Here is a 23,098-nt window from a genome sequence, read left to right as displayed (position 1 = left end):
TTTCTTAGGAGTAGAAAAGATTAGTTACAAATAATCTCAAGAAAATTAAAAAGCAGATTGTATGCCTTGCTTCTCATTAAAAGGTTAATTGTTCCCATTTGAAAACTTGGCTTAAAAATCTCCTTGCTCATAAAGTATATAAAGTATTTAAAGTAAAAACGTAATGTAATATGTAATGTGCAATTGTAATATGATAGGAAGCATGCATATGGATAGAGCCAATGGATGATATTAGTTACTAACAATAAGTCAATTCTTAAGATTTATTTATTTATTTATTTGAGAGAGGGGGGGGCAGGTAGAGGGAGAGGGAGAAGCAGGCTTCCCACTGAGCAAGGAGCCAAATTTGGGGCTTGATCCCAGGAGCCTGGGACCATGACCCAAGCTGAATGCAGACGCTCAAATGACTGAGCCACCCAGGCACCCCATAACAATAAGTCAGCTTAAAAAAAATCCAGTCATCTTCCCATTCGCCCTTCTGGATCCATGAGATTCATGGGAGCCTAGCTGAGTATACACAAAACTATGATGGAAATAAAGAACAAGGCAAGACAATGTATAATTAAGTGATAAGTGGCATAACCTGAAGCACTGCTAGAGTTTAGCGGAAGTCCATACTGCCTTTAAGAAGTACATAAAATAGACATTTTCCAGGTTTTGTAACGCTCATTTTATTCATTTTAACCAATGACCAAAAGGAAGTTTCAGACCCAAGAATGATAAACTGTGCTATTTGAAGGGCTGTTAGAAGATAAGAAGACTAATTATCCACATAATGGTAGTTTAAACAGCCAATAATTTATTTAAATATGTAATGACCTATTTGATGATGAACACTTCTTTCTGCTCTTTACCAAACAGGATATGATATTTTAATTTCTTTATGGTAATGCATAACATTTAAAAAATCATATTGAGTAGCTTCCTTTTTAGCTACAGTCAAATGTACTAAAGTCCTCAAAATGGTGGATGGCTTGAGCCTTGAGATTTAAAGCAGGCCTACAAATCTGTAGAAATAAGTCTTGTTCTTACTTAAGAACAAGACTGTGAGATGAGGGGGTTCACAATTGTTAATAGTTTTTCAAATATTACATAATTACTGGACGAAACAATCCCACTGATTTATACCTTTCCCTTTACATCAGATACCATTCTATGAGAGACAAATTGTCACTATTTACATTTTTTACTAAATTCCTGTTTTCTACTGCCTCCCAACAAAATACGTATGTTATGGCTGAAATGCAGTGGAAAAGGTTAATGCTTCTATACACAAGACCTTAGTCCTACCGGTATCACCTTCTTGCTGTGTTCATTACCAGGTGTTTTGAAGTCATCAATTCTTGTATATCTATTCCTTTCCCTTCCTTACATTCCTCTTCCCTTCCTCCCTGCATCCCTCTCTTCCATCTTTCCTTCGTTTTCCTTCCAATGCATGAGGGAAGGTGTCTAAAAATGACAGCAATAGCAGTAACAAGAAATAAAAGCTTAAATACTTTCTCTCTAAATTGCTAAAAGTTGGGTATGATTTTTAAAATATTTAAACTCAATTCTGGGCTTTTCATACAATATTTCAGTGTCCTGTAGGTCCAAGGTGACTAAATACCTTCTGTGATTACCTTGGTGTAAGCTAAAATCAGTGTTATTTCTTCCTACCCTTTTCTTCCAAGCTTGAGTAAAAGTCATAGAAAATAGTTTTATGGAAAGTATCTCATTAGCATAATAATTTCATGGGGTAGAAATATAATGATTGGATTATTTCAAATACATAACCTATTTCTAGAAAGTAGAGACCACTTCCTATTCTTGGATAAGATAATAATTTTCTAGTGGATGTGGCATGAATAGAAAAGGCAGTAGGCTGACAGAAATCCACAGTTATGATTTCTGCTGTTCAGTGCAAGGTCAATGGTTAATTAAGTCACCATCAGTGGAAATTTGATCACGGATGAGGTCTTCCACTTTGCCTGTATCACTGGGCTCACACTAGATGACTCAGCTAAGTCATTATATTAACTTTGCTTCCTCCAGACAGGAGCATGATTCAGACTGGATTGACAGGGGATTTAGGTTGTGATGCTGTAATATTACTTTCTAGATGCCATCACCTATTTCTGAAAACACACATTCGTCTATGAACCAGGATTTAATTTTAAAGGTTTTGTTTGTCCTGCAAATTAACTACATAATGTCATGATGGTTTAGATTGGCAAGGATTTTATGGGTGCCTTTATTCATTGACTCATTAAATAATTCATTCATCCATTTCCACAAATACTCATGGAGTATCTCCATTGTGCTAAGCACCGAGTTGGGTACTGGAGTTAAGGAGATGAAAAAGAACAGCATGAACCCTGACATCACTTGAGTCCTTCAAGGTCCTCAGTTCACAGAAAGGAAGCCCAGAACACTTAATTGACTTTCTTTCTTTTTTTTTTTTTTTTTATTTTTTTTTATTTTTTATTTTTTAAATTTTTTTTTTTTATTTTTTTTAAAGATTTTATTTATTCATCAGAGAGAGAGAGGGAGAGAGAGCGAGCACAGGCAGACAGAATGGCAGGCAGAGGCAGAGGGAGAAGCAGGCTCCCTGCCGAGCAAGGAGCCCGATGTGGGACTCGATCCCAGGACGCTGGGATCATGACCTGAGCCGAAGGCAGCTGCTTAACCAACTGAGCCACCCAGGCGCCCCCTTAATTGACTTTCTTAAGGTTCATAGTTAGTTAATGGCCAAGCCAGGACTAAAATCTCAGGCTTTAAACTACCACCCTGCTTGGCACTTACCATAAGTATGATGCTTTTAATTTTTTTCTTATTAATTCACATAAGCATGGTGTAGTACGATTGAGCATCATATATTTGTGTCAGCACTTAAATATATATCTAAGTTAAACAAAAGATGCCAAAGAAAACTCAGGTGGGTTTAGATGTAGGTAGTGTCCATCACAGCCCAAGAAAAACTCTTTGCATTAGAGGAAGACTATCTTTGTCTAGATTTGTATCTTTACTTTTGTTTACATTTGTATCTTCATTCTGTGAATCTGTCCATAAATAACCCTCTCTCTCTTTCCTCTAAAGTGTACCTTGTACCACATTTTCTGTGTCACAAGCAGGTATGTGAGGAAGAAAACAAATGGCACTTTTACTCACGTTACAACTATGGGATATTTGTTGTCCTCTGACAAAAGCTCAATACATATTCATGGAATCCTACAAATGTAGTGGAAATTCCATCTCTGCCTCTAGGCTGCCTTCGGCTAGGTCACACGAGGCAGTTAGGGATATATATTGGTTCTTATATGTCTATTGGGAGAAATCCATTTCTGGAGGTTGGGCTGGGAAACAGTTTAGGTTGTGGCTTATGTATATTTATAGAGCTTACATTTACTCTCTTGCTGTTCCCCTGTGTGAATTGTTGTATGGGTTCATTTTGACAGTATTGGATGAGGCACAGCATTTTAACCTCTTTTCTCTTGTAATTATATAAACATGTACACTGTACATGGTGACCTGGGAATGCTGATCAGAACATCTGTTATAATAAACGGAACAGTGAATGAGAGTTGATTTTTGCATTGTAAAGTACTAAAAGTCACTCTTCTGATCTGTGGCTTTATGCAAATCAGAGTGTTTGAAAATGTTGCTGAAACCTGTCATTCTTTAACTTACCAGAGTTAGAAAGAGAGCCTCTTTTTTATTGTTCTGGCATGGGTACTGCCCAGCTAGGGAGTTATCAGTCTTTCTTAGAAACAACTAAGTTAGCTTTTATAGCAATTTGGGAAGCAGTTTAAGTACTCTAGATCCTGCAGGAAAGCCCCAGCATAGAATGTAACCAATATTGTCAGGATAAGGTCAGGACATCAGCAAAGGTTCTTCAGTATGCAGTCAGCATCAACTCCATATGTCCTTGGTAAATTTTGAGCTAAGAAGCCAAGCGCCATGGAGTGAGAATTGATAAAATCAATAATACTTACCATCCTTCTCCCAAAATAAATGATTGGTTGTAGACCTAGATCCAGGAGCAGATGATGACCTCACCTTACATGAGAATCTCTGCCCATTCTTCTGGTTTCTCGCAGACCCTCTTCACTGCAGCGTGATAGCCAAGGTCAGGAGAACTAGCAGTGACCTTTCCTATTATTAGCTTGGGTGTAAGCAGAATACATTTTTACATACTATTTTAAAATTACTTTTCATGTATTCATTTTTAAATATATATATTATATATTATATAAATATAAATATATACATATTTCACTTAACTTATAGTTGTTTTCTAATTTAAACAGCAACAATTTTTATTTTGAGTTGCTTAGCACATCTGAAACTTGGGAGAAAATTATAACCAAGTTACTCACATTTCAACAAATATTGAGAAGTGGTGTTCTGGGAGGAGATGCTAAATTGACCTCTCTGCCTGATCTGAATTGCTTCTCTCAAACTAGGTAATTTTTTTGTTCAGCTTTCAAGATCATTATTCCATAAAGGTAAAGTGATTCATTTCTTTCTTTCTTTTTTAATTGAAGTATAATTGACATACAATATTCTATTAGTTTCAAGTGTACATCATAGTGATTCAGTATTTTTTTAATATGTATGCAGGGATCCCCATGATGTCTCGTTGTTATCTGTCACTGTACAAAGTTATTACTATGTTATTGACTATATTCCCTATGCTTACATCTCTATGTATATTACATCCCCATGGCTTATTTTTTCTATAACTTTAAGTGTATACTTCCTAATCCCCTTCACCAGTCTACCCATCCCCCAACCCCTCTCTCCTCTGGTAACCAGAAGTTTGTTTTTTTATCTATGAGTGTTTCTGTTTTGCTTTATTTGTTCATCTGTTTCATTTCTTAGATTCCACACATAAGTGAAGTCATATGGTATTTACCTTTTTCATCTGACTTGTTTCATTAGCATAATATCCTCTGAGTCTATCCATATTGTCACAAATAGCAGTATTTCATTCTTTTTTATGGCTGTGCAATATTCCATTAGGTGTGTATATAGATACCACACAATAATATGCCATATCTCCTTTATTCATCTATCACTGGACATATAGGTTGTTTCCAGTGTTTGAGTATTATAAATAATGTTGCAGTGAACATGGGGACGCAGCTATCTCTTCTAATTGTTTTCATTTTCTTTGAGTCAGTACATAAAAGTGTATCATATGATCGCTCTATGTTTAAGTTTTTGAGGAATCTCCATATTGTTTTCCTTAGAGGCCGCACCAATTTACATTCCCACCCAAAGTACAAGGGGGGGGTTCCCTTTTCTCTACATCCTTATCCTAAAATTTGTATGGAGCCATTAAAGATTCCAATAGCCAAAGCAACCTTAAGAAAGACGAGCTATCTTTCTTAAGAAAGATAGAGCTATCATGCTTCCTGACTTCAAACTATAGTACAAAGATACAGTAATCAAAACAGTATGGTACTGGCATGAAAACAGATATATAGATCACTAGAATAAGAATAGAGAGTCCGGAAATAAACCCACACACATATGGTCAAATAATGTATAACAAAGGAGACAAGAATGTACAATAAGGAATAGATAATCTCTTCAATAAGTGGTTTTTGGGAAAACTGGACAGCTACATACAAAAGAATGAAACCAGAAAACTATCTTACACCATAACAAAAATAAATTTAAAATGGATTAAACACCTGAATGTGAGACCTCAAAACTGTAAAGCTTCTAGAAGAAAACATGGACAGCCCCTAACAGTACTTTTAGCAGTATTTTTTTGGACCAGTCTCCTGGTGGCAAGGCAACAAAAGCTAAAATAAACAAATGGGATGATCCCAAACTAAGGTGGTTCATTTCTAGAGTGGTGAGCCAAATTTGCTGAATCTGTGTTTGGATATTTCCCTAAGATTGGAAATATTCTGCCTTTTGCTTAGGTTGTGTCTTATACTAAGAATCTAAAATGTCTCACATTATTCCATTATCAAACATTGTTTTCTGCTTGTAAAGGTATCTCAGATATATAAAATTCTTTTTACTCCAAGACGTTTAGAAAATAGTAAGTATCTATAATTCAGTTATTCATAGCTGTCCTCCATTAATACTTTAATGTCCGTCCCTTCTGACATATTTCTATATATGTATATTTATTTTGTATTTATATATAAATAAATATTTAGACATAACTAAAATGAAATAGCTAAGTTTTATTGAAATAACCAGTTGTTCTAAGAATTTTAATTTATTCTTTCTTTTAACCTTCACAACAATCCTATGAAGTTGGTACTTAGTAACACAAATAACAATCCAATAGGAAACTGAGGTATAAAATAAATTAAGTGATTTCTTTAAGGCTGCTCAGCATAAAGGCTGAAGTGGACTATGAGCTAAAGCAGGCCAGCTCCAGAGATCTTTTTTCCTCTTTTTTTAAGTATTTATTTTAATTCCAGTTAGTCAACATACAGTGTTATTATTAGTTTCAGGTGATTCAACAGGAGACCTTATTCTTAACCGTGTGACCTGAGCCGAAGGCAGATGTTTAACCGACTGAACCACTCGACGTCCCAAGATTTCATTCTTTCGAGGGATGAGTGGTATTCCGTTACATATATACACCACATCTTCTTTATCCATCCATCTGTCGATGGACATCTGGTCTCTTTCCATAGTCGGGCTATTTGGATATTCCTGCTATAAACACTGGGGTGCAGGTGCCCCTTCAGATCACTTCTTTGTATCTTTGGGGTAAATACCCCATTAGTGCAATTGTTGGGTCATAGGGTAACTCTATTTTCAACTCTTTGAGGAACCTCCATACTGTTTTCGAGAGTGGCTGCACCAGCTTGCATTCCCCCCAGCAATGTAAGAGGTTCCCCTTTCTCTGCATCCTCACCAACATCATTGTTTCCTGACTTGTTCTTGTTAATTTTAGCCTTTCTGATTGGTGTTAGATGGTATCTTATTGTGGTTTTGATTAGTTTTTCCCTGATGCTGAGTGATGTTGAGCATTTTTCCGTGTGTCTGTTGACCATTTGTATATCTTCTTTGGAGAAATTTCTGTTTATGTCTTCTTCCCATTTCTTGATTGGATTATTAAACAAAAATATTTTTTTTTTAAAAGATTTTATTTATTTATTTGACAGAGAGAGATCACAGGTAGGTAGAGAGGCTGGCAGAGAGAGAGAGAGGGAAGCAGGCTCCCTGCTGAGCAGAGAGCCCGATGTGGGACTCGATCCCAGGACTCTGAGATCATGACCTGAGCTGAAGGCAGCGGCTTAACCCACTGAGCCACCCAGGCGCCCTAAACAAAAATATTTTTTAGTGTTTTAAGAAACCTTGCCTGAAAAGGTGAAAGTAAACAGTTACTTTTTAAGTTTCATTTTATCTCCTTAGTTAAAACAAAATAATAAACACAAAAATACATGGCTCCAGCAAATAGCCTAAAGATTATTTTTAAAAGTAACCTAGCAAAATAATTATATAAGAGGGAATTAAAAGACTTTCTTGAAGTCCATATAAGTAATGTAAATTCTATTATATGTAATACCAAGTTACATATTTAAACTGCTTTATGGATTGCACTATTGCTATTAAATTGATTTTGGATTTTTTAAAACATCAATTTTCTAGGCATCTTTTTAATTACTCTTTCTGGATTAAAACCTAAAGTTTATTTTAATGTCTCTAATATACCCTCCTAACATCTTTGTGTAGCTCTTTGAAAACCCAAAATGAATTTCCATCTATATTTTTATTGATTGAACTCAGTAATATTTGGACACATGGTTTTTCAAGTCATTTCTTTTGGAAATTAGTGGTAGGGTGTTAGAGTGTTCCACATTTGCAGGAGATTGGCAATTAACCACATTTTAAATTCTGACATAATCAGTTATGCTACCCAATTTACTTGGCAGTTCTTAAGCAGCCTTAGAATCATGAAAGTTTTCTGACTCTCTGATCTTCAAGATCATTTTACCCATTCCCTACATTTTGCAGAAGGGAACAAACAAACAAACAAACAGAGGTCTGGATTGAGAAGGGACTTGCTCATTCAATCACTTTTTGCCTTTTCATTTAGCTGACCTATTTTTTAAAGATCAATATAATTAAAGTGTGTGCTCTTGGCCTCAAATAGTTGGTGTTATTTATACTGCTTATATGGTGATTATTCATGTGGCTGCCTTCCCTGTTATCTCAGTTTGATCTGTCCTATTTATATCTTGATATTATTCAAGCATCTGCCTTCCCAATCAGTATGCATTCCTTCTAGGTCTTAAATTGCTAACATTTAAGTACCCATTTCCCAATTTTCCTCACAGTATGTAGTGCATCTGCTTTAAAAGTAATATTATTTGAATGTGTAACTCCATAGTTCTCTCTATGATTTCAAGGGTCCGTTTGTAGAAGGAAAATTCAACACCTATTTTCCATCCACTGGCAAAAAATATGTTGGAAACAATAGGAGGTTTGTAAAGTTAAAAGCTTATTTATTTTTATAATAAGAAAGCACATTTAAATGCCTGAGCCTAACCAATCTTTATTTAGTGGGATCCTATGACATTATTTCCTACACCTTGATTTTGGTTTATATAATGCCTTCTAACAGATATTCTCTATTTTAGATTGCATCAGCAGCTTCCTTTTTCCAAATGCCCAGCATGTTTGAGTTGAATGGAGTATGATAGATGGAGGAGGGGGGATGCAAGAGTAGCTTTCATATCCTTTTTATAGTGAAGAGTTGCAGAGTACTAGAACTTCAGAAAACTCCAGGATATTCTACAGACAAACTTTTCATTAGCCACATGTTTGTATAGTATTTTGTTTATTTGAAATATCGACAGAGCTGTGTTTGTATGCATCAGAGTGAATAACATTATTGTTATTAGAAATATGGCTCACAAGACTGGAGTCAGTCTATTCATTAAATTAGAAATACTCTTTGCCTCATGGCTGAGAAGATTCAGAACAAGTGGGGAGAGGAGGAGGTGTCTCTCAGTATGCAGTAGAGATGGATCACTACTTCTCTCCTTGGAAAATTCACCTCTTAGAGTATGTGCTTCCCACACCATCCCACTTTGAGGAGCTATGGCCTGCTAATTCATTTTGTCATGGTGTGTCAGGCAACCAGGCCCATGTGCACATGTGATTTTCTGCCTGCATATACATAGGTCACTAGGATGGTATCCATCAAATTTACACAAAATCCACTTCCGAATGTTATAGTTATACTTCATATTAATATAAAACTTTAAGAATCTTTTTTCAAAATGCTTACCATTCAGAAAAAGGAAAGTGGCTCTGAAAAGAACAAGAGATGGAAAACAGAGTGGCAGTTTCACTTAGCAGGAAGCAGTACAGTATAGTCATTAAAAGACGAGGCCTGGATTGTGGTCTCCTGGGTCCTAATCCAGCATCCATCACTTACTGACTGTGTAACTGTCCTAAGGCAAGATACTTAGGGTGCTGAACAAGCTCTAAGATCTTGCTGAAGCAGAGCACAATAGACTCAGTAAAGCAAGTTATTTGCCCTAAGAATTAATCTGCCCTAGAGACTATGGAGCATAAAGGAGGAAAGCAATTCTTCGACTCAACAATGTAGACAACTTAAATGTCAGAGTTATATTCACAACTAAAATATAAAATATTATAACAATGGGAAGTACATTAATTAAAGAAAAGTGATTCATTACATTTTTGATGACTTTCTATTAATGCTTGTAAAATATTTATCAAAATGCTTGATATACAGTGTGCTCTCAATAAATGTTGACTATTAGAAGCTTTCATTCTTCAGAGTGAGCTCAAATTTAAACAAGTGTCATATTGACTTAACTTTATTAAGCTTTAGAGTGTAGGAGTATACATTGTGATGTTTGGAAGTGATCTGGAACCAAGGGAATGCAAATCAGAGACACAATTTAGCCGGATGAGGGTAAGGAGCAATGAGGAATGTCTTCCCAGAGAAAATGACTACGCCAAAGGCCCATGATACATTAGGAGAGAGAATGTTACTGGTGTATGTGTGTGTGTGTGTGTGTGTGTGTGTGTGTGTGTGTGTGTATCTGTGGTAGGAGCTAGGCTCCTGGGCAGAAGAACATCACTTGGAAGGAATGGTGGCATTTGATGCTGGTTCGCTCAGAGAAAGGTAGATGGTTTAATATACTGGGAAAGCACTGGGAAAGTGGGAATGGCAAGAAAGGAGACTGGAGAAAGAGACAGAAGATAGACTGTGAAGAACTTTGTAAATGGCCCTAAGCTTAAAAACTAGGCAGTTATTGAAAGATCTTAAGAAATTAAATGACAAGTTGCATTTTAGAAATATTACTTCAGTTGCAGAAGAAAGGCAGAGTAGGGACAAGTCTGAAAAATCCACTTGAGATGCATTACTACAGCATGGAAGACGGACTTCCAAGTATTTGGACCTAGTTATGCATGTGGAAAGGTTTACAGTGATGTTCCAGCAGAAATGGTGGAAACCAATGAACTGTTAGCTAGAATAATTAAGATCACTAGCTAGTTTAATAGTAGGAAAAGCCTCCAGTGGAGTATTCTTGGGGTTAAGATCTGAGGTTTTGTCTTTAACTGTGTCTTGCTCATCATTTTTGTCACTGACTTGGACTTAGAAACAAAACTGAATGTGGCCATTCTCATAACAAAGTAAAAAGAAACACATTTCTTATATCTCTGTAGTATTAGTAACTGGTCTTGATGAATTAGAATTTTGAATAAACTAATATTAATAAAGAGTTGATGATAAGATCAGAATCCAAATATTCTTTTTTTTTTTTTTTTTTAATATTTTATTTATTTATTTGACAGAGAGAGATCACAAGTAGGCAGAGAGGCAGGCAGAGAGAGAGGAGGAAGCAGGCTCCCCGCTGAGCAGAGAGCCCGATGCGGGACTCGATCCCAGGACTCTGAGATCATGACCTGAGCCGAAGGCAGCGGCTCAACCCACTGAGCCACCCAGGCGCCCCAGAATCCAAATATTCTTAATTAGAAAATTAGGCAACAATAAATAGATAATACTTATCAGAGACATATATGAAAAATTTTTAAAAAGTACATTAGAAACAAACTTTTTTAACAATAAGCTTAAGAGGAATTAACATTATGATATTGTGCTCTAAAAAGAATCTATTTATGTTATGTATACTACGTGAGTTTAGCATGTAGTATACATACCCACTTGGAATATCATTAAAAAATGGACCCACAATAAACTGTGGATACACTGGAGTATTTTCAGAGAAGAAATGATTAGAAAAATGAAAGATCAGATAACTCATGTGGTAAGAGAAAGATTTGAAACTTTTAACCTGGAAAAAAAAAAATACAGCAGGAAGATACTATCTGTTTTCAAATTCTGGATCATGACCGTATGAAAGTTGGGCCTAAATTTATTCTAATCAGAGCAAATGATCAGAAGGATCAGGCAAGCAGATGATGGATTAATATGTAGAACTTGGTGCTTGAGTTTTCCTAGGAAGTAGGAGACACCCAGTGCTAGAGCTTTCCCAGGAAGTAAGGGAAAACTTCAAATGGCAGCAAATTAACCTTTCCAGGACACCCATATGGAGTAGTAGAGCAATCTAAGTATCCAAAGGATGTGTAGACCAGGTCATTTATTGATTATGTCATTCTTAGACTCCTCTCTCTATTATACTTACAATAATAGTACAATTGGACCATATAGTATTTTTATAACTGCTTGTAGATTAATTTAATGGTCTCTTTGAGAAATCTGTTAAAAACATGCCATAGTAACAAAACAGTAAGTATAGGAGTCTTATTTCTTCTTCCTCTTTTTATTCCCCCTGCCCAAATTTTTATTATAAACTTTAAAAATACACGGAAAAGATCAGATGGTAACATATATGCTCATATACTTAACACATTGATTAATTAATTAATTGTTAACATTTTTCCATCTTTGTTTTTATGCCCAAACTCTTCATCATGAATTTCCTAAGAACGAGAGTATTTTCTTATACAACCACAAGCATCATTTTGCCTAAGGAGAAAAAGAAACAATTTCTTAATGCCATTTAATATCTAGGGCATTTTTTTAAATAGCCTTTCACATTTACAAAAAAGTATGCTTATTTTATCCTCTGGATAAAGATTTGTACAAAATTAAAGTGAAGAGAACATGTTTTGCATTTATGTAGGTAGAAAACAAGATTATTATAATAGTTGATGGGGAAAAAACTAGCATATCTTCTAAGAGAATAACATTCATAACATTGATTTCTTTATTAAATCAAACATCTATAAAATGATGATTTTTACCTACTTTAAGAAAGGACCTATTTGAACCATCTCAGAAATTACATGTGATGTTGGTTGGCACATCTGTCACAGATTTATGAGTCATACAGTCCTCAGGAGTAGATTAAATAGATCTAAAAGAGAAAAGATTTGGAGAGTCTTCAGCAATTAGCTAATATAAAACTTTTTATTTCAAGTCTTGCTTTATATTGCTTTTATGAAGTAGTAAAAGTTTCAGTTTGGGGGATTTTTGCGTAAACAAAGGATTCCTTGCCATTTGTTCTTTCATGTCTACAAAACAAGGTAGGGCAAATAGACCTATGGAAAGGAAGGCTATTCTCATCTGTTTCTTTTCTTCTTTCTTTATCAAGCCTATTACACAGTGACGAGAGCTATTAACTTTTACAATAAGCTTGGAGAAAGAACTGGAGGAATTTTATTGTTTGATATAAGGGTTATGTGAGATATGGTGACTCTTTCTGAATTAAAACACACACACAAAAACAAAACAACAAAACTAAACAAAAATAAAGCTGTGAGAATGATTATTGCAGCTGATTTTTTTTTTTTTAATTTTCAAAAGCCAAAGGTAAGTTTAAGAAAGCAGTGGAGTGTTACTTGTATCCAATAGAGAATAGGGAATTTGATAATGAGAAAGTAGGCTTTAGGTTCTTGAAAATGTGAAATTGGGTGAATCTTGGTACAAGTCTCAGGAAAGCCCATAATTATAAGTTACTAAAATGCTTCTTTAGGATCATATGGTTCTTCTGTGCTCTTTATTACTCTGGGATGTACTTTACCCACCAAACATGATTTTTAAACTCCTTAGGGTAGCAATTCTCTTTTCACGTACCACATGCTTATGAAATACTATGTACACTTCTGACACTTAATAGTAAAATTAATAAGTCTGGAAGCACTTTGTATAGAGGGTACGTAGTGCAAAATGGGTATTATTTTTCTCAAGCTATGTAAAGAGAAAAGGATCTGTTCAAAATCAGGTGAACAATTATCCTTTTGTAGGTTTATGAACAGATAAACAAAATGCTTTGCCTTTCAATTTTTTATTAGCAGTTTTTAAAGCCAAACATATACTTTAAGGAAAAAAAAAAATAGCTGATTTCTTCCTTAGAGAATCAAATTTGTAGGCCCTTATTTTCTACTTCACAAAGAAAATAGATAAAATATGGAGTCTTTCAGTGTCCTGCCCATCTTCACGTCAGCAGATCACAGATAATTGCCTCTTGCTTCAATGAATGAAGTGTCCTTCTCCCCAGGTTTACCTACCATTTCCTTTGGATTTGATCTTCTCTTGCTCCCGAGCCACCTTGCTTCATCAGTAATACCTTCTTTTCTACCTGTTACCTTTCTCTTTCTATTGTTCTCTCTCCATCATATAAACTTGCTCTCTTTCTCATCATAAAAGAAAAATGCATAAATACCCAGAGATTTCATAGTGTCCTCTAGATACTCTCCTGTTTTCTGCTACCCCTTAATAATAGTCTAGCTTCATTTTAAAACATATTTTATTCCTTTTTTTGAAAAGAATGAAAACACAGATTCAGTGTTAACAATTTCAAATGTATAAACAAGGGTCGTCTTGGTGGCTCAGTCGGTTAAGCGTCTGACTCTTGATTTTGGCGGGGGTCATGATCTCAGGGTCATGCCCCGTATCTGGCTCTGGGCTGGGTGTGGACACTGCTTGGAATTCTTTCCCTCTCCCTCTGCCCCTTTCTGCTCTCACAGGCTCTCTCTCTCTCTCACAAATAACTAAACAAATAAATAAATACATGTATAAACAAGTAGAGAGAAGCAAATTAATCAAATGCCTGTCATCTGAAATAAACATACTTAATACTTTATTATACATAAGTATATATTGTAACTGCTTATAAAGCATTTTCGTCATCGAATAACTTCTATCGAATATAAAAATTACTAGATACATATTATTTAATTAATTAAATGTACCATAATTTGCATCTACCATTGGATGATTAGAGCATTTCTTTTTTTTAAAAAAAAATATTTTATTTAATTTTTTATTTGACAGAGGGAGATCACAAGTAGGCAGAGAGGCAGGCAGAGAGAGAGAAGAGGAAACAGGCTCCTTGCTGAGCAGAGAGCCTGATGCGGGACTCGATCCCAGGACCCTGGGATCATGACCTGAGCTGAAGGCAGGGGCTTAACCCACTGAGCCACCCAGGCTCCCGATTAGAGCATTTCTAATTATATTGTTCTTTCTTTCTTTTTTTTTTTTTTAAGATTTTATTTATTTATTTATTTATTTATTTATTTTGGGGGGGTCCTTTATTTTTATTTTTTTATTTTTTATAAGCATATATTTTTATCCCCAGGGGTACAGGTCTGTGAATCACCAGGTTTACACACTTCACAGCACTCACCAAAGCACATACCCTCCCCAATGTCCATAATCCCACCCCCTTCTCCCAAATTTATTTATTTATTTTTGACACACAGAGATCACAAGTAGGCAGAGAAGCAGGCAGAGAGGGAGGGAAGCAGGCTCCCCGCCGAGCAGAGAGCCCAGTGCGGGGCTCGATTCCAGGACCCTGGGACCATGACCAGAGCTGAAAGCAGAAGCTTAACCCACTGAGCCACCCAGGTGCCCCTCTAATCATATTGTTCTTATGAACAAAGCAAACATCCTCACAGCTAAATGACCAAGGTTTTTCTTCAGGCTACATCCTACAGGTAGAATTAGCAGACTTAAGTGTATGATGTTTTTATTTTATTTATTTATTTTTTAAAGATTTTATTTATTTATTTGACAGACAGAGATCACAAGTAGAGAGAGTCAGGCAGAGAGTCAGGCAGAGAGAAGATCACAAGTAGAGAGAGTCAGGCAGAGAGTCAGGCAGAGAGAGAAGGGGAAGCAGGCTCCCAGCTGAGCAGAGAGCCTGACGCGGGGCTCAATCCCAGGATCCCAGGATCATACCTGAGATGAAGACAGAGGCTTTAACCCACTGAGCCATCCAGGTGCCCCAGTGTATGATGTTTTTAAAGCCTGATAGACTTAAATAAAGGTTTTCAAAAAAGTTTATCAAGTTCTTTTTCTTTTCAACTGTGCTTTTTTCATACACCTAAATAAATTTAATCTCTAAAAATTCTTTGTTTTAGTCTTTCCTATTTTTAAGCATTTTAATATGTTCAGTTATTTGCATATATTGCTTATAAATTATCTATTCATATTCTTTGCCAATTTTTCTGTTGCAGTGATCATATTTTTATTGTTAGTGTTATTTATATATTGAAGATACTAACCTTTTTAAAAATTTTTTATTTATTTATTTGAGAGAGAGAGCAAGCACAAGCAGGGGGAGCTGCAGAGGGAGAGGGAGAAGCAGGTTTCCCACTGAACAAAAAGCCAGATGTGGGGCTCAATCCCAGGACCCTGGGATCATCACTTGAGCTGAAGACAGATGCTTAATTGACTGAGCCTCCCAGGCACCCCTCTCTTTTGTTTTTTTAATGTTATGTTTATATTCTGTTAATATACTTTTGTATATCTTCTTATTTCCCTTTCTTTAATCATATTTATGTGTTTGATTATGATTATTTTTCAAACACTCCAATTACATTTAGCAATATTGACTTCATTTTTATTGCTTGTGCTATCAAACTTAGAAAAGCCTTAGTGCTTTTATGCAATTTTTTAAAAAGATTTTATTTATTTGACAGAGAGAGAGAACAAGCAGGGGAGTAGCACAGGGAGAGGGAGAAGCAGACTCCCTGATCAGCAGGGAGCTTGATGTGGGGCTCTATCCCAGGACCGGGAATCATGACCTGAGCCAAAGGCAGTTGCTTAACCAACTGAGCCACTCAGGCATCTCATGAAATTGTTTTTTAAAATAAAATTTTATTAAAAGATGATTCATATGTACCGAAGTGCACAAATTATAGAGTAGTAGAGCTTTAATAATACATATCCAAACACCGAGGTTAAAAAACAGAACATCAGCAGCACCTCAGAAGCACATCATGTACCCTCCTTACCCCACCACTATTTTTTGAAGTTTTTGAAAAATGCTTTCAAACAGCAGTATTTTTGTGTGTGTGTCTGACTTCTTTCCTCAGTGATTTGTTTGTGAGATTCATCTTATATTTTTGCATGTGGTTACCGAATACATGATCTTTGACAGACATGCATGCACTTTTTGTTGGGTGTGTATCCTGGAGTACAATTTTGGCCACAGGGTTTGTGGATTTTCAATGTTAGAAGACCCTGTGGCACAATTTTCAAAGTAGGTCGTACCAGCTTCTAGAGAGACCAGCAATGCATGGGAGGTCTACTTGCTCCACATTTTCAACAACACTTGATACTACTCGTCTTTTTCACTGTGATCATTTGAGTGTCTGTAAAATTGTTTTGAACTGTAATTTTAACTTTTATTGTCCAGAGTACTATGAAATTGAACTTTTTTGTATGTTTACTGTCCCTTTGAATTTTTTAGGGGAGAGGGATTGTTCAAGTTTTCTACCCACATTTCTATTGATTTGACTGCTGTCTTCTTTTTATGAATATTTTCAAGAGAAGAAACTCTGTCTTACATACACACACACACACACACACAGAAAGACACATCCTCTGAATTGTTTCCTGAACTTAAATTCATTTTAATGTCTTATATCTCGTATTTCTACCTTAGAGTTACTACTTTTTGTCTTCTTTTATTTTTGTTAAGAAATCTTTTCCTAGCTTGTTATTAATATTATTGTTTAATTTTCACATTCAGCCATGTGATTGAAATGATTTTTTAAGTGTGATTATTGAATTGATCCAGACATACTTATTGAAATTACAATTCTTTTTCTTTGGCACTATAATATTATCACTTACATGTCAGTGACAATATAGGTGAAAATTTGTTTATAGATTGTATATTCTGTTCTATTTATCTATTGACCTTTTTCTTTTCTTTTTTAAATAAAAAGAAAAAGAGCACAACTAGGGATGGAAAGGACAGAGAGAGAAGGAGAGAGAGAATCTTAATCAGACTCCATGGTCACCTTGGAGTCTTAAATGAGGCTTCAACTCACTACCCTAAGATCATGACCTGAACCAAAATCAAGAATTGGACACAACAGACTGAACTACCCAGGTTCCCCTCTATTAGTCTACTTTTATACTAATACCAAAATTGAGTAATTTATAGTTGAATTAATTATTACAATTGTTGAAATATGGTAGCATAAGCTCTCCAGTCTTTGTTTCTCTTAAGATTGCTTATATTATTTTAGACCCTTGGCATTTCTATATGTATTTTAGTCTGCTGTGATTTTGATTGGGATTATACCAAACTATAGAACAATTTGTGGAGAATTAACATCTTTAAAATCTTGAGTTCTTTATTTCATAAGTTTAGTATATCCCTGTTTAGTTAGTTCTTATTTTCTCTCAATAATGTTTTATACTTTTCACCACAATATTTTGCACATCTTATGTTATATTTCAACCTATCTAAAGTTTTTTGATGCTATTTAAATTGTTACTTCATAATTTTTTCATTTTGTTTTGTTGTTGATATGTAGAAATATATTTTTGTACATTGATATTATATCCAATAAAATCTTGCTAAATTCGTTCTTTTAATTCTAATAATTTATCTGTATTATTTTCTACATACACAATCATTTCATCCAAGAATACCATAATTTTGTTTCTTCCTTTTCAAAGGAAGTATGTTTGTTTATTTATTTATTTATTTTACTTTAATTACTCATTCCACTAAAGAGGACCTACATTGCAATGCTAAATAAAAGTGGTCATAGTGAGCACCCTTATTTCATTTCCAGTCTTAAGCGGAAAGATTTCAACATTATACAGTAAGTGTGATGGTTGATGTAGGTTGTTTATAGATACTGTGTATCTGCTTAGAAGTTCTCTTCTATCTCTAAATTGCTCAGAGCTTTTAATCTTGATTTGAAGCTGAAATTTATCAATGATACTGTCATAATTATCAAAAAGATCATTCCATTTTCTCTTAATATTTTAAACTTTATAGAATTATTTTCAAATGTTAAGCACATCTTGAATTCCTAAAATAAACCCCACTTATTTTTTTTATTTTTATTTAGATTTCAGTTAGTTAACATACAGTGTAGTTTCAGATGTACAGTATAGTGATTCAACGCTTCCATACATCACCTGGTGCTCATCACAAGGGCGCTCCTTAACCTCACCTTTCCTCTCACCCCCTTCCCTCTGGTAACCATCAGTTTGTTCTCTATAGTTAAGAGTCTGTTTCTTGGTTTACCTCTCTCTTTTCTTTTCTTGTTTGACTTTTTTGTTTTGTTTCTTAAATTCCATATATGAATGATGTGGTATGGTATTTGTCTTGCCTTGAATGATTTATTTCCCTTAGCATAATATTCTCTAGTTCTGTCCATATCATTGCAAATGGCAAGATTTCATTCTTTTTTATGGTTAATATTCCATTGTATACATATACCACATCTTCTTTATCCATTCATCAGTCAGTGGACATGGGCTGTTTCCATAACTTGGCTATTATAGCTAATGCTGCCATGAACAAGAGGGTGCATGTAACCCCTTGAATTAATATTTTTGTATTCTTTTATATACACAATTTTGTATGAATTGTGCAATTGCTGGATCCTAGGGTAGTTCTGTTTTTAACTTTGAGAGGAAACTCCATACCCATTTGGTTTGATGTATTATTGTCTTTATATTTTGCTAGATTCAGTTTGCTGTATTTAGGATTTTTCCATCTATATGTTCATGAAGAGTTGGTGTACAACTTTTTTTTTTTAAGTTCTATTTTCTTATTCTTGATTAGACTGGTTAAAATTTTAGAAAATTTCTTTTAAGATTTTATTTATTTATTTGACAGAGAGAGATCACAAGTAGACAGAGAGGGAGGCAGAGAGAGAGAAGGAAGCAGGCTCCCTGCCGAGCAGAAAGCCCGATGCGGTACTCTATCCCAGGACCCTGAGATCATGACCCAAGCCGAAGGCAGCAGCTTAACCCACGGAGCCACAGGCACCCAAAATTTTAGAAATTTTAATAATATTTTAAATAACCAAAGTTTGGCTTTGTATGTGTGTTTTTTATTGCATTATTTTATCTAATATTTTATTTATTTCTGTTCTGATCTTTATTATTTTTTCTTCTATTTCCTTTGGATTTGATTTGTTCTTTTTTTTCCTAGATATTTGAGATGGCACTTAGATCATTGATTTTTAGTCTTCTATTTTTTAAATTTAAATTTTGATTTTTAGTTTTAAATTTTCTTTTAAGCATGGACTTAGTTGTATTCTACAAGTCTTAAGTGCCAAATTTTCGGTTTTATTTTGTTCCCTAATTTGGTAATAACCATTATAATTTCATTCTTGACCCATGGATTACTGAGGCATATGTTCTTCAATTTCTAAATTTGGGATTTCCAAGTTATCTTTCTGTTATTTATTTCTAGTTTAATATCACTATGATGAGGGAACATGCTCTGAATTATGTCAGTCTTTGAAATATGTTGAGATTTAGTAAATGGCCTAGTTTATGATCAATTTGGAAAACATAAACTTGAAAAAAAATTATTTTGTCATTTTGAGGAAGTATGTTCCATCTTTGTTAATTAAGTCAAATATTTTTTTATCATCTAAATTTTAACTGATTTTTTTTTCTTTTTTTGTCTGCTTCTTCTGTGAGCTACTAAGAGTAGTGTTTTAATGTTTCTCACTATGATCTGTATCTCCTTCTAGGCCTGTTAATATGTTGGAGGGTTTTTTTTGTTTTTTGTTTTTTTTAAGTGTATATGGAGTCTGAATTTTATCATTGTGATAGACATCCTTTATTCTCTTCAAGTCTACTTTATCTAACATTGGAATAGCTTCCCCAGGTTTTATTTGGTTAGTGTGGTTTTAGAACCAATCTTTACCCATCTCTTTTCTTATTTTTTACTATTACTTTTACAGGTAGCTTACAGTTTTGTGCCTTTTTATTCTGTTGGGTAATCTTAAACTTTAAAATGTGAATCTATTTCATTTACCTTTAATGTATTTACTGATACATTTGTTTTGGATCACTTATATCATCTTACTAATTCTTTTGGTGTTTTCTCTATTTTACTTATGTTTCTGATTCTTTTTGGACAAATAAAATATTTTTTATTAAGTCATTTTTCTTCTTTTAAAATTTTTGATCATATGTTATTTCATTACTTTAGTCTTTATCTTAGAAATTTAAATATGTATTGTTGCGTTATTATAGTCTAAAATAATTATCTTTATCATCCTCCCAATATTGCTAGAACATTAATATTCTTTAATTTTATTTATGATTTTCTCAACTTTGGTGTTGTTATTAGAATGTACTTTGATTTAAATTCATTACAAACATCATAAGATGTTACTGTTCTTGCTTGGTTAGTTAAAATTATTGATTTCACCCATATATTTACCCTTTCTTTATACTTCATACATTTAAGCAGTGTAGTGGTTCCCTCTGGGATCATTTTTCCTCTACCTGAAGAACTCATTTGTTTAATATTTGTTTTAGGGGGGGATTTTTCCATGATAAATTCTCTCAATTTTTTTATTTTCATCATTATGATTAAATGCCATTGGCAAATGATATTTGTGTCTCTTCTATATATAGAATGAAATTAAAATGTGACTCTATGTTCTAATAAGCAATTTTTATATCTAATTACATTTATTAAAATTTCCAGAATAATAGTAAAAGTGGATATTGTAGACATCCTTATCTTTTTCCTGACATTACTGGGACATTGTTTCTGTTTTACTCTTAAATATAATATTTCCATTAATATGTGATTTTTATCTTAGTAAAGCTTCATTATGACTCCATTGTTTTTTTCTGAAAATATTTTCTTAATCAAGAATAATTAATGATACCTATCAGGTGTCTTTAAACCATCTAATATGGTGATGGTACTTTTTTCTTCTTTGATCACTTATTATGTTAGATGTTACAAAACTTTCCAAAATTTTAAATAGAATTACAAAAGTTCTGTTTGTTTCCCACATAAACCCAATATTTTTTGGAAAGTAATTCTTTGCTAAATTCTTTTACTGTACTGTCCATACTTGCCCTCCACAAAAGAGGAGTAGTGGTTCTTTCTTTCTTTCTTTTTTTCTTTCTTTCTTTCTTTCTTCCTTCCTTCCTTCCTTCCAACCTACCTTCCTTCCTCCCTTCCTTTGGGTTAACATGGCCAGAAAGCGTTATAGAAGATATTGTGCTTAGAAAGCTTACATTAATATTTTTTATTTTTATATACAAAATTTTCAATTCTGGCTTTGGGTCAATAAAAATTAATTATTTTATTTAATTAAGATAAAATGGGTTATCTTGAGGAATTACAAAGATTTCCTTAAATATTCAAACCAGTAATAAATATGTAAACTTGAATTTGAATTATTTGTTTTCAAGAGAGATAAAGAATAGGAATATTTTATCCCACTGTCATCAAATATTGATCATTTTTGTATCCTTCTTTTGTCTTTTATATTTATATCACATAGAAACTATAATTTGAACTGAGGAAAGTAGAAGATTTAGTTTTTCATTTTATTTTGCCATTAAGAAACAACTTCAGGTTTGCATTTCTATAATTGAAAATTTATTTCTAATTAAGTTTAAGAAGTACTTTATAATTGCTCAATTATTTTCCTGTTCCATATGTAGACTCTTTAATATTATTATTAAAGCCATTATGTCTCGCCTTTAGGAGGTTTTGTGTATTTTACCTGAATAAAACTTTGAAGAAAAATACTAGTTTGTACTAGAATAAGCAAGGGTTTTGAAGTTTTTGAATGAACAGATTGTAATGTTGGCTCTACCACTTGATAGCTAAAAGAGTCACTTGGGCCAAAAGAGTTCTTTCCTATAAAATAATATTACTTGGGATTACTATGAAGATTCAGTGAAACCTTAGACACTTATGGAGTGCTTACTCTAGGGCAGCCACCAGTCTAATTAAGTGCTTTGTTATAAGATAATATTTAAATTTTATAACAACTCTATGCAGTCACCTTCATTATCATACTCTTTTTAGAGATGAAGAAATTGAGACTGAGGATTTAAGCAATGGCCAATTTTACATGGATGGCAAATGGCAAAGACTGTACACCCAGTTTGGCTTGAGTCTAGGCTTACACCACTGTTCTCCTCCATATATACGTGACATCTGACTTGGTTCTTGACACCATTTAGTCATGTAAATTGTTATTGTTCTGCTTGGCCTAAGTCTCTAAAGACTTTAACTGTATTCAGAGAACTATTTCACAGTAAGTCGATTGCTCTGGTAACTAACATTAATTTAGTTGAAAGAATAAGAGAAATATTTCAAACTAATATGGGGTCAAATAACAAATTTTCTAATACTCTCTGAATATGAATTTGTCTGAGTACTGTGGTATTTTGTTGACTCCTAATTCCTCATGTTTACAGGAATTATTACCATACCACGGATTCTTGCTAATTTAGAGTTGTTACCATACCATAAATTCTTACTACTTTAGAATAAGTAGTTTGTGGTTTATGTGTCAGAAGACTTTTTTTTTTAATTTTTAATTTTTGATAAACATGTATTTTTATCCCCAGGGGTACAGGTCTGTGAATCAGCACTCACCAAAGCACATACCCTCCCCAATGTCCATAACCCCACCCCCCTTCTCCCAACCCCCTTTCCCCCAGCAACCCTCAGTTTGTTTTGTAAGATTAAGAGTCACTTATGGTTTATCTCCCTCCCAATCCCATCTTGTTTCATTGATTCTTCTCAGAAGACTTTTGATGAGGTATGAATTGCAAGCTGTGGAAATGACTTATTCAAGGGAGTTTAGTTTG

General features: G+C 34.1%; 1 protein-coding gene across 3 annotated transcripts in view; it reads left to right on the top strand.

Moving 5' to 3' along the window:
- Positions 1–23,098, top strand: part of GRIK2 (glutamate ionotropic receptor kainate type subunit 2) — a 644,466-nt gene that overhangs the window by 221,404 nt on the left and 399,964 nt on the right. The gene's annotated exons all lie outside the window — the stretch shown is intronic.

This window comes from Mustela lutreola, chromosome 6 (genome assembly GCF_030435805.1).
Source record: "Mustela lutreola isolate mMusLut2 chromosome 6, mMusLut2.pri, whole genome shotgun sequence".
Taxonomy (NCBI): Eukaryota; Metazoa; Chordata; class Mammalia; order Carnivora; family Mustelidae; genus Mustela; species Mustela lutreola.
This window is presented reverse-complemented; position numbering and strand designations above follow the sequence as displayed.